The following is an 11,967-nucleotide window of genomic DNA, read 5'->3' on the forward strand; positions in this document are numbered from 1 at the left end:
CATTGCATGGGCAGAGCCTACCCATTTTGTCTCCTGATTCTGTAACAAGCTTGGTTACTTACTTGCTGTGCAATCTTGGATAGGTCATTTCACCTTTCTTTGCCTCAGTTTACCCATCTGTAAAAGGGACATAACAGTATCTCCCTCCCAAGGATGCTTTCAAAATGAAGTAGTGTTTCCCATACCCTTGGAGATCCTCTGGGGAAAGTGTATAGTATTATTCCCATCAATAGCCTGAAAGGAACATCTAAGGCCTGGTTGGCTGGTGTAATGCAGTTTTCCAGGATTGCCTCCTGCTCTAGGATTTATCTGGTCAGTTTACCAGTTGGGCTAGTTATTGCTAATTATTCACTGTATGTCTCTTATGGCTTTAAAAACAAACTTTGTATTTGCGGATAATCTAAGCACTATTCCCAGATGTACAGACCCTCTTTTCTCAACCTGTGCATTATATAATTTTAACATTAGCTTTAATACAATTTTTAAATTTGTCTTTTAGGATGTGTTCTCTCCTCACCTCAATTAAAAGGGATGGGAGGGGGTGGGGCTGGGAAGCCTCAGATCTGGGGAGGAGCAAATGGAAGTCAAGAAGTGGGGAGTGTGGGAGGGAAAGAAGGATCCCAGCTGAGAGATAAGGTCTATCAAGGCAGGGGCATATGACTAGTCTGTGCGAGGGTAGGGGGTATGTGCTGACTGCAATGGATAAGCACCCCAGTCTTCCCAAATTCACTCCTGCTGATGCTATATACAAGGCTGGAACTGTGACAAATAATGAGTCCTCTTTTATCACTGCCTGTCTGACAAGATTAAGAATCAGGTAGGGAGCTGGTCATTGCCTATCTGGATCTAGCAGAGTACGCAAAGCGCTGCTGGACTTCAGGATAATAAAGAATTACAATGCAAAACAGGGGGGGATTCATTTTTTAAAACTGAGCTCCCTGCGGAATCTAGCTAATGAAACTCTTGCATAGCAGTGACTGGTGCCATGAAAACTGACAAATATTGTTGGAGCTGCCCTGGTTAATGCAGCTTTTCTTGAATGTGTGAACTTCAGTACACAGAGGTTGGTCACTGTGTTCTTGTCCTTTTACTTTTGAGCTGTTATGATTGTATCAGTCCTAATAGCACAACTTTAATTTTAGCCTCAACCAGCTCCCTGGTGGCTGAAGGCTATCGGAGGATTTTCCCCTCATTTAATCTGTATACTACCTTTATATCAAAACCTCTAATTCATTTTTCTCCTTCTATTTGGAGTTATGTATAGTGATGAGTAAGTACAACTATGTCTTTGTTTCCAGGGGGAAGACAGGTGAATGGCAATAGACCGGGCACCTCAGACCTAATCTTAGTAAAATCTGAGTCCCAGCTCCTCAAAGGTATTTAAGCACATAACTCCCATTGAAATCAGCAACTGAATGGCAAGGCTCTGGACGCGAGTGCCCTCAACTCTGCTTGATGTCAGTGGGACCTGAGGGTTCTCTGTATTATACTGTATTCTATCTGTTGTGGCTGGTGTGTCCAGGCATGTCTGCCCTCTGCAGGATGGAACCAGAACTGTGCTTCTGTGTGTCATAGATCCTACACTGTTAACCACTAATAGAGATTCTTCTTTAGTTCAAGGCTAAGATCCTGTCCTTCTGTGGGGGGAGAACTTAAGTTTGATTTCCTGCTGTCACAAAGAAGCTCTGAGTATCTAAGTTTTACAGTACAGCAACAACCGCATCTAAGATCCTTTAAATCAACAAATATGTTGCCACATAATATGGAATATATGTGGGTAAATCAGCTCTTTACTAACCTGACTACTAGCTATGCCTTTGGTGGGCTTTGCTGCCTAAGCCTTTCCAAAAAAGATCCTGTCCTAGAACTTTCAAGTGAGCCATAATCTCTGTCACCTGATACTGGAGAGTTTATTCCCCACTGCCAGGTTACAATGATTTGCTCTTACTGAGCAATACCCTAATCAGTAACCAGAAGTGGTTTTTACACCACCTGTTAGAGGACTAGTACAGGAGGTGGCTTTCCAAATGCTCGTAGGGCTTTCTCCCACCCAGATAGAGAGATCACTCACAGCCTGTGAATCAGATACAATTACACATAATACTCAATGCTTACTACAAATGTAGTAGGGTCAATAATATTTAGCTTGTTCTAACTACATCTCTATTTATATCCTGTTGCACTCAACTGAAGGTTGCTAGATCTGCATAAAATCAGCAGCTATCAAGTAATTTAGGTGTGAATTTCCACTATCAGCTGGAGATGTTTTCTTACCTAATCATAGGCATATTCCAGTCATTCTGAATGTAACATTGTAGGAATCATCAGAGCTCAATTTCTTATTTATTTTTTAAGGGGGAGGAAAAAAAGTTGTGCAAAGAGAAGTGTTAGTTATTCAGGCCAAGCAGGAAAGAAACAGGATCCTGCCAGTGAATTTCTACAAGTTAATCCAATGGAAAATCCTACAAGAATGTTAGTCTTATGTTTTTGCATGTAGGACCTCACCAGCTTGGATTGTTTCAAGGTATGTGCTTCCCCTTTAACTGCACCCCCCACTCCATACCACTGGGTAGCATCAGATTAGTGTGTGGTTAGTGCTGACCATGGCCACGTTCATGTTGATCCCAAAAGGCCACTAACCTTCATTATTAGACTCATGCCTCATAATTAGCATAACCTTTCCCTTGACTGAATGGGGCCATGTGATCATGACAGAGGATCAGTTTGCTTTGCCTGCTGCATGAGTCAGCAAGTGCCACAACTAATGAGGGTGTGAGGGCTCTAATTTTCCCACTAAACCTAGCTGGCTCCTCCCCCCATGACTATGGCAAAGACCATAAGCCTGGCGTAGCCCCACTGATTAGCTGCTGCCATGCAGAACAAGTCATGGGTTTGGATGCACTATCAGAACATCTGTTCCCCAAGCCAGTAGAGACCAGGCAGTTATGGAGATGACACAGTTGGTCCTCGGGAGAAAAGAATCAGTTCCTTCTTTTCATAACATCTGCCCTAGTTGTGCACAAATTTGGATCCTAATCCATGGAACTCCTTGCACCAGCAGGATTGTACTGAAAAGCCACAGAGAAAAAAGGGTTACAGTGGGGCTTTCTGGGGTTTGGGCTGGAATTCACTTCCACAGAGGGCCATGGGGTGAAATGCATCAGCTGGGTTATAAAGAGGACTAGACAATGGAAAGCTTTAATGGGCCTGATTGCGATGGATGATGAGGAGCAACTGAATGTCTTGATGCTAATGGGAGTTGTGGTTGCTCAATAGCATTCTAGGTAAGGTTTAATACTTGGAAACTTGCTTGCTAAGATAAGAGGGAATCAGTCTCATATTTCAGGGCATAAGTTGGTTTGGAAATATGGTTTTTCCCAAGGACATAGTTATGCGTATTTGGCACGGTGCTTTGCTGGGAGTAGGCATGATGGATTTTGTCTTCCTTTGAAATACCAGGTACTGGCTTTGTGTCAGCAAGGGAAGAGAGGCGCTGCAGATCTGGGGTTAGGTAACAACAGCATGGTTTAGTTAGATATACCTCAAGAGGAGAGAGATTCCCAGCCTGGCTCATGACTGCCTATACAGTCATAGTACCAGAGTGGCACACAGAAGATTCTAGCTCCAAGAGATACAGACATTCCAAGCAGTATATAATGGTAGATCAGCACTTGCAGGCCTCAGTTGAAGGAAAGATACTGGCCTTGATGGACCAATGCTTTGATCCAATATGGCAGTTACTGCACTCATTTACACGTATGCAAGTATGGAGTAACTTCTTTGATTCCAATGGCTTTTCTCCTGATTTACACCGGTGTGACTAATATTAGAATTTAACCCTATAGGCCTAAAAAACCCTGGCCCAGGCATCTGCAGTCACTAAACAATATAAAAATAAAATTCCTTTGGAGAATTCAGAGGTTCAAGATAAAAGTTGGTTAGATGGCAAATCTCATAGGATGGAAGGTCTTCCCCAGTGCAAAGCCTGAGCTAACAGTGGAGATAGGGAGAATCAAATTTTCCTGTCCGACGTAGAGTCAAGCAATGGGATAGATACACCCTCTGGTTTTGGCCAGTGCAGAATGTCGCCCCACGCCCATCATTTGCCCTATGCTACCCCTCTACCTCTCTTTGTGGGTCACCAGGGCATCCTGCCTTGCAAAGCTGCCCCACAGCATGTGGAGGATGTCCGATGTGGAGTCTGTCATGAGGAAACCATGTAGCTGCTGCTGCAATTCCAGCCTTGTGCACCCTTGAGGATGGATAGGGAGAAGGATCAGGACTATGATATTTACAAATAAGGCTAAATAAATATCCTGGGTAATTTCATTGAAACCATTGCAGCTACACCAGGGATGCATTTGGTCCATTGTGGGGGGCTTTAAACTCACACAGAAGAAACATTTAAGGTTGTTTTTTTTTCCCTTTCCTTCATGCATTTATGTGCTGTCTCAAATGCAGTGTGTTCAGGATGTGCCCAAGACAAATGTGGCTGTGGGCAATGTAGATTTACACGTACAACCACCTTAGAGAACACCCCAGTGTTTCTGCAACACTTAAGAGCTATTAGTTCTCCAGATCCATCTTCATTAACAACGCTGAGAACATCAGGTCTTACTGAATCGCTCTTAAGAAGTGAAGCAGCAATGTGTGTGTGCCCATTCTCAGTAAGTGCTGAAATACTATTTAATGTATGCAAGGGAGGCCTCCTCCACAGAAATGTATAAGGCTGGAGTCAAGTGGGATGGCTTTTAATGTGCTTTCTGGTGACTTAAAATAGAGCTTCTTTAAGAACCAGATCAGAATGGAATTTCTTTATGGCCTAGCCTCATAGACCAAAGGAGCCTGACCTGGTTAAGAACCAATAAGAAGTCTGATAAACAGCTTTATAGAGTGAATGCAGGCACTAGGCAGGCTGGCTGGCTGGCTGGCTTCTTACCCTATCAGTCTTCCCATCTTGCCTGCTATGGACTCTTTGGAAGCATATTTTTAATAGATTGCTTCGGACTGAGAGTTACAGTGTAAAATTAAAGCCTGAAAGGACCCTTACAGCCAGCGGTGATACTGGTAGCTTAGGAGGCGGAAACCTCAAAAAGGTTCTGAAAAGTTCAGTTAAGCCTAATCCAGAGTTACTGGATTCTGAATCTTTTCAGGGATTTTTCTGTCTCTCTGCACCCTGAATGGTATGTTCAGTCCTTATACAACAAGTGTTATCTTTCATAGCTTCACTACTCATGATTCCATGCCCCAAAACAACTTGTACTCACTTTGGACTCTTCTCACGTCCAGCTAACCTTGCTACTCCACTTACAGAATTCTCTTCCAGGGACAAGTAAAATTGCCCCATGACTCAATCCTTCTCCCATTCCTTGCTCTTTGTTTCCCTTCTCAGAGCGGAGACCCTCCCTTGCTCTTTGCCTTTAATGAAAATATCAAGTGCAGCAGCTCAGCTCTCCCATGTTCTTCATTACTTCCCTGAGGAGCCTCAAAGGCAAATCTGAGGGCTCAAGATCAGTTGTGTTCCAGGCTGGGTGGCAGTACAAGGCAGCAGCTGCAACTGAAACCCATACCCGGGTAGTTAGATTTTCACTGAAGGCAACTGTAAGGATGGAAAGGTCAACTAGGTGGAGAGCAAGGGAGGATCAAGTTGGCACTGATGTTTTTTTTCTGGAGGTGGGCCCAATAGTGTACAGATTTGTTTTTAATTGTATCTCAGCAGGGAAAGCATTCTAGAGGTGTGGGCCTTCTGCCACCAGCACTTTACCCTGGTATTTTAGTATCTTAGAGTTGTTGGGCTGTGACTTGCACAAGCCATTGTTTGACTCTCAAAGTCTATGTCTGTCAATTCTTTCATTTTGAAACACACCCTGGGGACTCCTGGGGAGAAATCTGGTTTTTTATTTACTCTTTCCCCCATTTAAGAGCAGGCTCACTGGGCTTCCAAACAAGAAGTTTGGAAATCCCTCTTATACCTTGCTATTTCATTGGCCTGACTGAAAGGGCCTTGAAACAGAAGGAATGACTAAGAGGCCAAGGGTTCCCGATATTTACATAATGAGAAACACATTTTAACAGAGGGACAGTGCCCTGTGAGTGACTTCCTCTCCCATTCACAAGTGCATGACATCTCTGGGACAACCACAGCAACGTTAGAGAAGTGTTTGGTGTGTGATGTCTTTTAATACATTTGAATGTTAGTATCATGTGACCAGACAGTACCTCCTGGTCTGCCCAGAGATGTTGTGCAGACCACAGTCTGAGAGCCATCATTCATTGTCATGAGAGACCTTAGAGTTGCCTTATATCAGTAGTTCTCAAACTTTTGTACTGGTGACTCCTTTCACGTAGGAAGCCTCTGTGTGCGACCTCCCCCCCCTCTTATAAATTAAGAACACTTTTTATATATTTAACACCATTATAAATGCTGGAGGCAAAGCGTGGTTTGGCTTGGAGACTGACAGCTCGTGACCTCCCCCATGTAATAACCTTGCAACCCCCTGGGGGGTCCCGACGCCCAGTTTGAGAACCCCTGCCTTATATTGAGGAGTCCTTGTTTCCTCACAGCTGTATTGTTTATGTTAAGTTCAGCAAAGCAGTGTAAATCAACCTTTTCATCTATCCCAAAGGAATGGACAGGGAGACGCTGGAAATGATTTTAAGCTGGGCAGCCCTTTCACATTACCATCTGTGGAACCCTATGGGAGTCAGTGGCATTTGGGAGTCCTGACCAGTGGCAGGATATTTTCCACAGGTAGCCTCAGAATATTCCACTAAGGAGCTGAAAGCCATGGCTAAATGCTGAAGAGGCTGCTTTATCCTCCTTGGCACTTACCAGGTAAAATCTGGGTATGTAGATAGGTAATTTCAGTTAATGATAAACCCAGGGGAATACATTTGAACCATATACTAGACATGTTCTCTGAAGTATTTGAGGTTTAAGGAATCTCCTGGTTAATAACTAGAAATGCTTGGCAGTGAACAGGATTTGCCAATGATCGTTGTTCAAGTGTGTGGTGGGCTCCATGGGCCTTGAAAGAATAAACCACAAATTAAGATTTGAGATGTTTTGGGTATACAAAATATCAACCGAGAGAGGTGAGCCAGAGAGACTGTGTGCTATTGGGCTAGAGAACTTTGCCAGAAGATGCGGTGTGTATTATATCATCGCATCCCTGCGCTGCCCTTTGCTGACAAACTGCCTGAGCTGACCCAGTGAGCAGTTTCAGGGAGGACGCAAAGCTATAGAAATTCTCTCTGAATCAGGGCTGGCTCTAGGCACCAGCAAAACAAGCAGGTGCTTGGGGTGGCACATTTCCAGGTGCAGCATTCCGGCGCCGGCCATGCCGCCCCTAGAAATGTGCTTCCGCCGCCCCAACTCACCTCCGCCTGCTCCCCTGAGCACACTGCCTCTCCCTCGCCTGAGAGGGAGAGGGGAGAAGTGGAGCATTCAGGGGAGCAGGCAGAGCGGAGGTGAGCTAGGGCGGGGGGAGCCGCAGGAAGCAATGGGGGGTGGGGAATGCGGCACGCCAGGGGGAGGAGGCAGGGCCGGGGATTTGGGGAAGGGGTTGGGAAAGAGTTTTTTTGCTTGGGGTGGCAAAAATCCTAGAGCCCGCCCTGCTCTGAATAGACTCTTTTCAGGTGTGATCAGCTTGGCAATCCTCCTTCCTTATTTAGGGCCTGATCCTACAGCTTTTCTATGAGAAGTCACTCTGACTCCAGTGTGAGCCTGTTCGTTTGAGCATTAACAGGCAGGAAGGAGTCTAATGTGAACAATCAACAGTGATGTTGCCAACTTGGTTATAGGCTATTTTGTTGTGAATCCTTTTTCCCCTTCTTACAATGATCTGTTCAGCTAGTACTCCATAGTTTCTACAGTAACATGTGAATGATATTACCAGTGTCATAAGAGTGGTGTAGAAGGTTATAAATGCACTGGTGATAAAAGTAAGGGTTGCCTCTCTTCTCAAGATTTATCTGGATTGAATCTGATTTATTGTCTTCTGTATTACTTGTTGTTTTCCTGCTCCCCTGTAAACAGGCAGAGGTTAGTTCTCACGCTGTTGCTTGGACAGGATAGAGGTCACCGAATGTGTTATGCACCTCCATGATATTCTGTTCTAAGCCAAATTTGGTACATTTCAGGATAGGATGCCCATGAGAGACCAGTATCTGTTGATGCTGTCCAGCCATCATGATTTTAGGTCTTCCAAGGGAGGGCTTTTACATCGTACTTTCATTGGGTCAAAGTTTAAAATGAACCTCACAGGGAAATTGATAGGCATTTGGAGCAGATGACCACACCACTTTAGCATGGGGCTACCATTTGAGAGAGTGGGGCCTGTTTAGTTAGAAAAAGGAGCTCTTCATTCGATTTGAATTTGTACCATTTAATGTTTACAATCCTTCAGAGATGCTTCATCTTATACAGACAGAGGCCTGACTTTATTATAATGTAAGATAATGTGCCTCGGACATCACAGATGGTACCACAAGCAAATAACCTGTTCTCATGGTATCTTCTAACTGCAGATTTCAAAGTACTTTACAAACTTTAATAATTTAGCCTGACCCGTGCACGGCAGCTTATTATTATTATCCCCATTTTACAGATGGGTAAACTGAGCCCTAGAGTTGAAATGACTTGCCCCAGGACTCTCCCACAGCCTGTGGTAGAAGCAAGAATAGAACCCAAATCTTCTGACTGAAGATCATGTGCTTTAATGACAGTAATAGCCTTTTTTTGAGGCAGTGTGGCCTAGTGAATAGAGCACTGGACTGGGACTCAGGAGGGGTTTATCCCCAGCTCTGCCAGTGGCTGCAGGGTGATCTTGGGCAAGTCACTTCACTGCTCTTTTCCACAGTTTCCCCATCTATAAAATTTAGATAATGATGCTTTCTTCCTTTGTAACGTGCTTTGAGCTGTACTAATGAAAAGTTCTGTGTAAGAGTTAGGTATTATTCCTTTAGAGATAAAAAGTCCTGACCCTACAAGCCCCGAGTGTGTATAGCACTGTCTTGATAAGGATAATAGGTTAACATATAGGTATTAATTAGATGATAGTACCAGGGTGAGAGACTGGATGGTGAGAGAAGCATAGTAATAAGTGGAGAACACTATTAGCAGGAGGATTAATCTCTTAATTATTATCCATGTAGCACCCAACACAAGTGCTTTACAGACTGAATAGTTCACAGTCTAAATTGACATTCTACAGGCTGGGAGTGAGGAAGGAAGCAAATAGCAGGTGAAGGGGGGGGGGGGATACAGAGAATAGGTTGTGGGCCTGCTGGGTAGTGCCACATGCATCAGAGTTATTTCTTCAGTATTGTCCCCAGGGTCAAGAAATTTTCCTTCTTGCTTTATTTAGTGCAGTGCATAAACCGGACCAACATCAGAGATCTGCTTCCTCCCCCCCACCCCCCATTCCATGTTTCAGTATCAATTTATGCATGCATCATTAAGATCTAGTAGAATAAAGGCTAGGCTATAGGGATCAGGGAGGAAATCGGGCAGTCTTCACTCAGACCAAACTCCTGCTGAAGTCAGAGTAACTGCAACAGTGTAATGTGCTAAGGGCTAGATGATAGACAAGGAGAAAACCCCACCTGGTGCATACCTAACAGCTCAACTCCCAGTAGATCCTAGCTCAACAAGGCACAGCCACAGGAAAAGGCCATGCTATGTTTATCAATATAACTTTGCTTTCAGCTCCTAACAGTTACTAGTCTGAGACAAATCCTGGTTGGCTTTTTGCGGTGTCATTTTGTCTGGGAACAGAGGGATTTTGTGTGTGTGTTATGGGGGGGTGTATGTGAATAAAAGACCTGAGGTGCAGCTTCTCTTAAGGAGAAATGCTCAGGAACCTCTCTCACCCACACTCTTCATAAACTCCAATAATAAAAGTTCTTCCAGGCTCCTCCCTTCTAAATCATCCCCAGGCTGGCAGCAGCCAGGCCCGGCAAGTGTTAACTTCTCCTGCAATGCTGCATCCCAGCTCATGGTGGCGCTGCCCTCCTCTCCTCAACCTCCAACTTCCCATTCACTCTAAACAACGCTGGGTCAGAATTGCAGGGAAAGCTAGAGGTTCAGACCAGACTTGTTGATCTCCATTAAGAGACGGCACAAGGAAAGAGAGGCGCTTTCCTGTGTGTCTTTAGAACGAGAAAAGGTGGCTCCATTTTGGAATGTAGACGGGGGCGGAGGGAGCGAGCCTTATCCAAGTGCAGGCCTTGGGAAGCTGCTTGCAAAAGGATCGTGGGAATAATCAGCAGCTTTCAGGCGGCTGTGTGGACCCATTTGCCTTGCTTCCCTCCTCCCAAGCCGGGGTTCTTGGACATACTGGAATATTACTGTGATCTGTCTGCCTAAGGCTTCCAGGGAGCCAATGCAAACGGCCTCAGCTCGCTGCTCGCTTTCTGGCTGATGCAGGATGTAGCCACACGTTGGGTTCCCTGTTCTCTGCCGACTGCCCGGCTTTGATGCTTGGCGAAGAAGGTAGGTAGCCCAGCTCGCCTGGGAAAAAGGGGAAAGCCGGTTTAGGAGCGTTTGCCGGAGTTTATGGTTCTAGCCAGGGTCACGGTCAAGGAGCAGATCCGGCTGTTGTTTAAAGACATGGCCATTGATTGCCAGGATCCCTGCACTGGCTACGAGAGGCGAAAGAGCGCGCCCTTGAAATCCGTATAGGGCTGGAAGGCTGGGCATGGAGGACCGTGTGAGCTGCTTCCCATCTTCACTGGGTTTATTTTAATGCCGTCTTGTGTAAGCAACAGTGCCAGGGGATGTTGCAAGGCAGCCTGCTTTCGTAATAAGCGTGTGCTGGGTTTATTATTATTTACTGACCCTCCGTTGATTTATGTGGGATGGAAGGGAGGGAAATGGGGGGAGAGTCTCCCAAATGTGAAATGCGTTGTTTAAAGTGACTGGCAATCAATCCATCTCTTCCCGCCCCCCCATCCAATCTCCTCCGGGAGATTCACAAGGGGAGAGTTATAAAAAGCATCTGGGGCTGAGCGAGAGAAGGAGGCAGGCAGGCAGGCAGCCCATAGCTGGGAACAGTGTTCCCCCTGACCCTACGTGCATCATCCCGTCCCTGCATCTTGGGGGGCGTGGGAGGAGGGCGCCCACCCTTCGTGCCCTGTCTCCTGGTTTGGACGCGCTCTCAGCACCCGCTCCACTTTCTTTTTTTGGAAGTTCACGGTTCCTTAACCTGGGTTTAACCAAAGAAAACTGGAGGCTCGGGGGAAGGGGGAGAGGCAATCGAAAGCCAAGCGAAAGCCTAGCTCCTGTAATGACTTTAGAGCTGAGTAAACATCCCTCGCTTCTTGCGTGGCTAGCCTGGGGGCCTGTCCCCACAGGAGCGTGTGCTGTGTGCACGGTGCGGGGGAACTGTGCGTGTCCCCCCAGGGCTTAGTGTCTGTGTGGCCAGAACTCTGCCATGGCCTCCTGGAGCCTCGAATAATGCTCCTGGCTTCCGCAAGTCCGGCTAAAGCCGCTGGGGGGGGATGGGGGGATTGCCCCGCTCTGTGTTTCTTACTCCTCGCAGCCCTCCACAAACCAAGGCAGAGCCGCGTCCAGCGCCTTCCCTTCCCTGCGGCCCCTCTCCCAGGCTGGCTGCAGCCCTGGAAAAGGCGCGTGTTACCCCGCGAGTCTCGGCCCCCTCCCCGCCCCGGGGCGTGCCCAGCGCCTGGCGCCCCCTGCCCCTGCGGCCGGCTCCCCCGGGGGCACAGCGGCTCTTCCCCCTCCCCGGCGCGGGCCGGTTTCAGCACCACGGGGCCGAACAGCGGCCAGCGCGTTCCCACAGCCGGGCGCCGCGCTGGAGCCGATGAACCGAGCTGTCGGCCGCTCTGATTGACGCCCGCAACCGGCGGGCAGGGGGAATGACCCGTGCGGCTTTGGCTTCTCTCTTGCAGCGCTTCGGCATGGAGGGGAAGGAGAACAGGTGAAGCCCGCCGGCTCTGAAGCGTGAG

Source organism: Eretmochelys imbricata, chromosome 13 (assembly GCF_965152235.1).
Source record: "Eretmochelys imbricata isolate rEreImb1 chromosome 13, rEreImb1.hap1, whole genome shotgun sequence".
NCBI classification, from domain to species: Eukaryota; Metazoa; Chordata; order Testudines; family Cheloniidae; genus Eretmochelys; species Eretmochelys imbricata.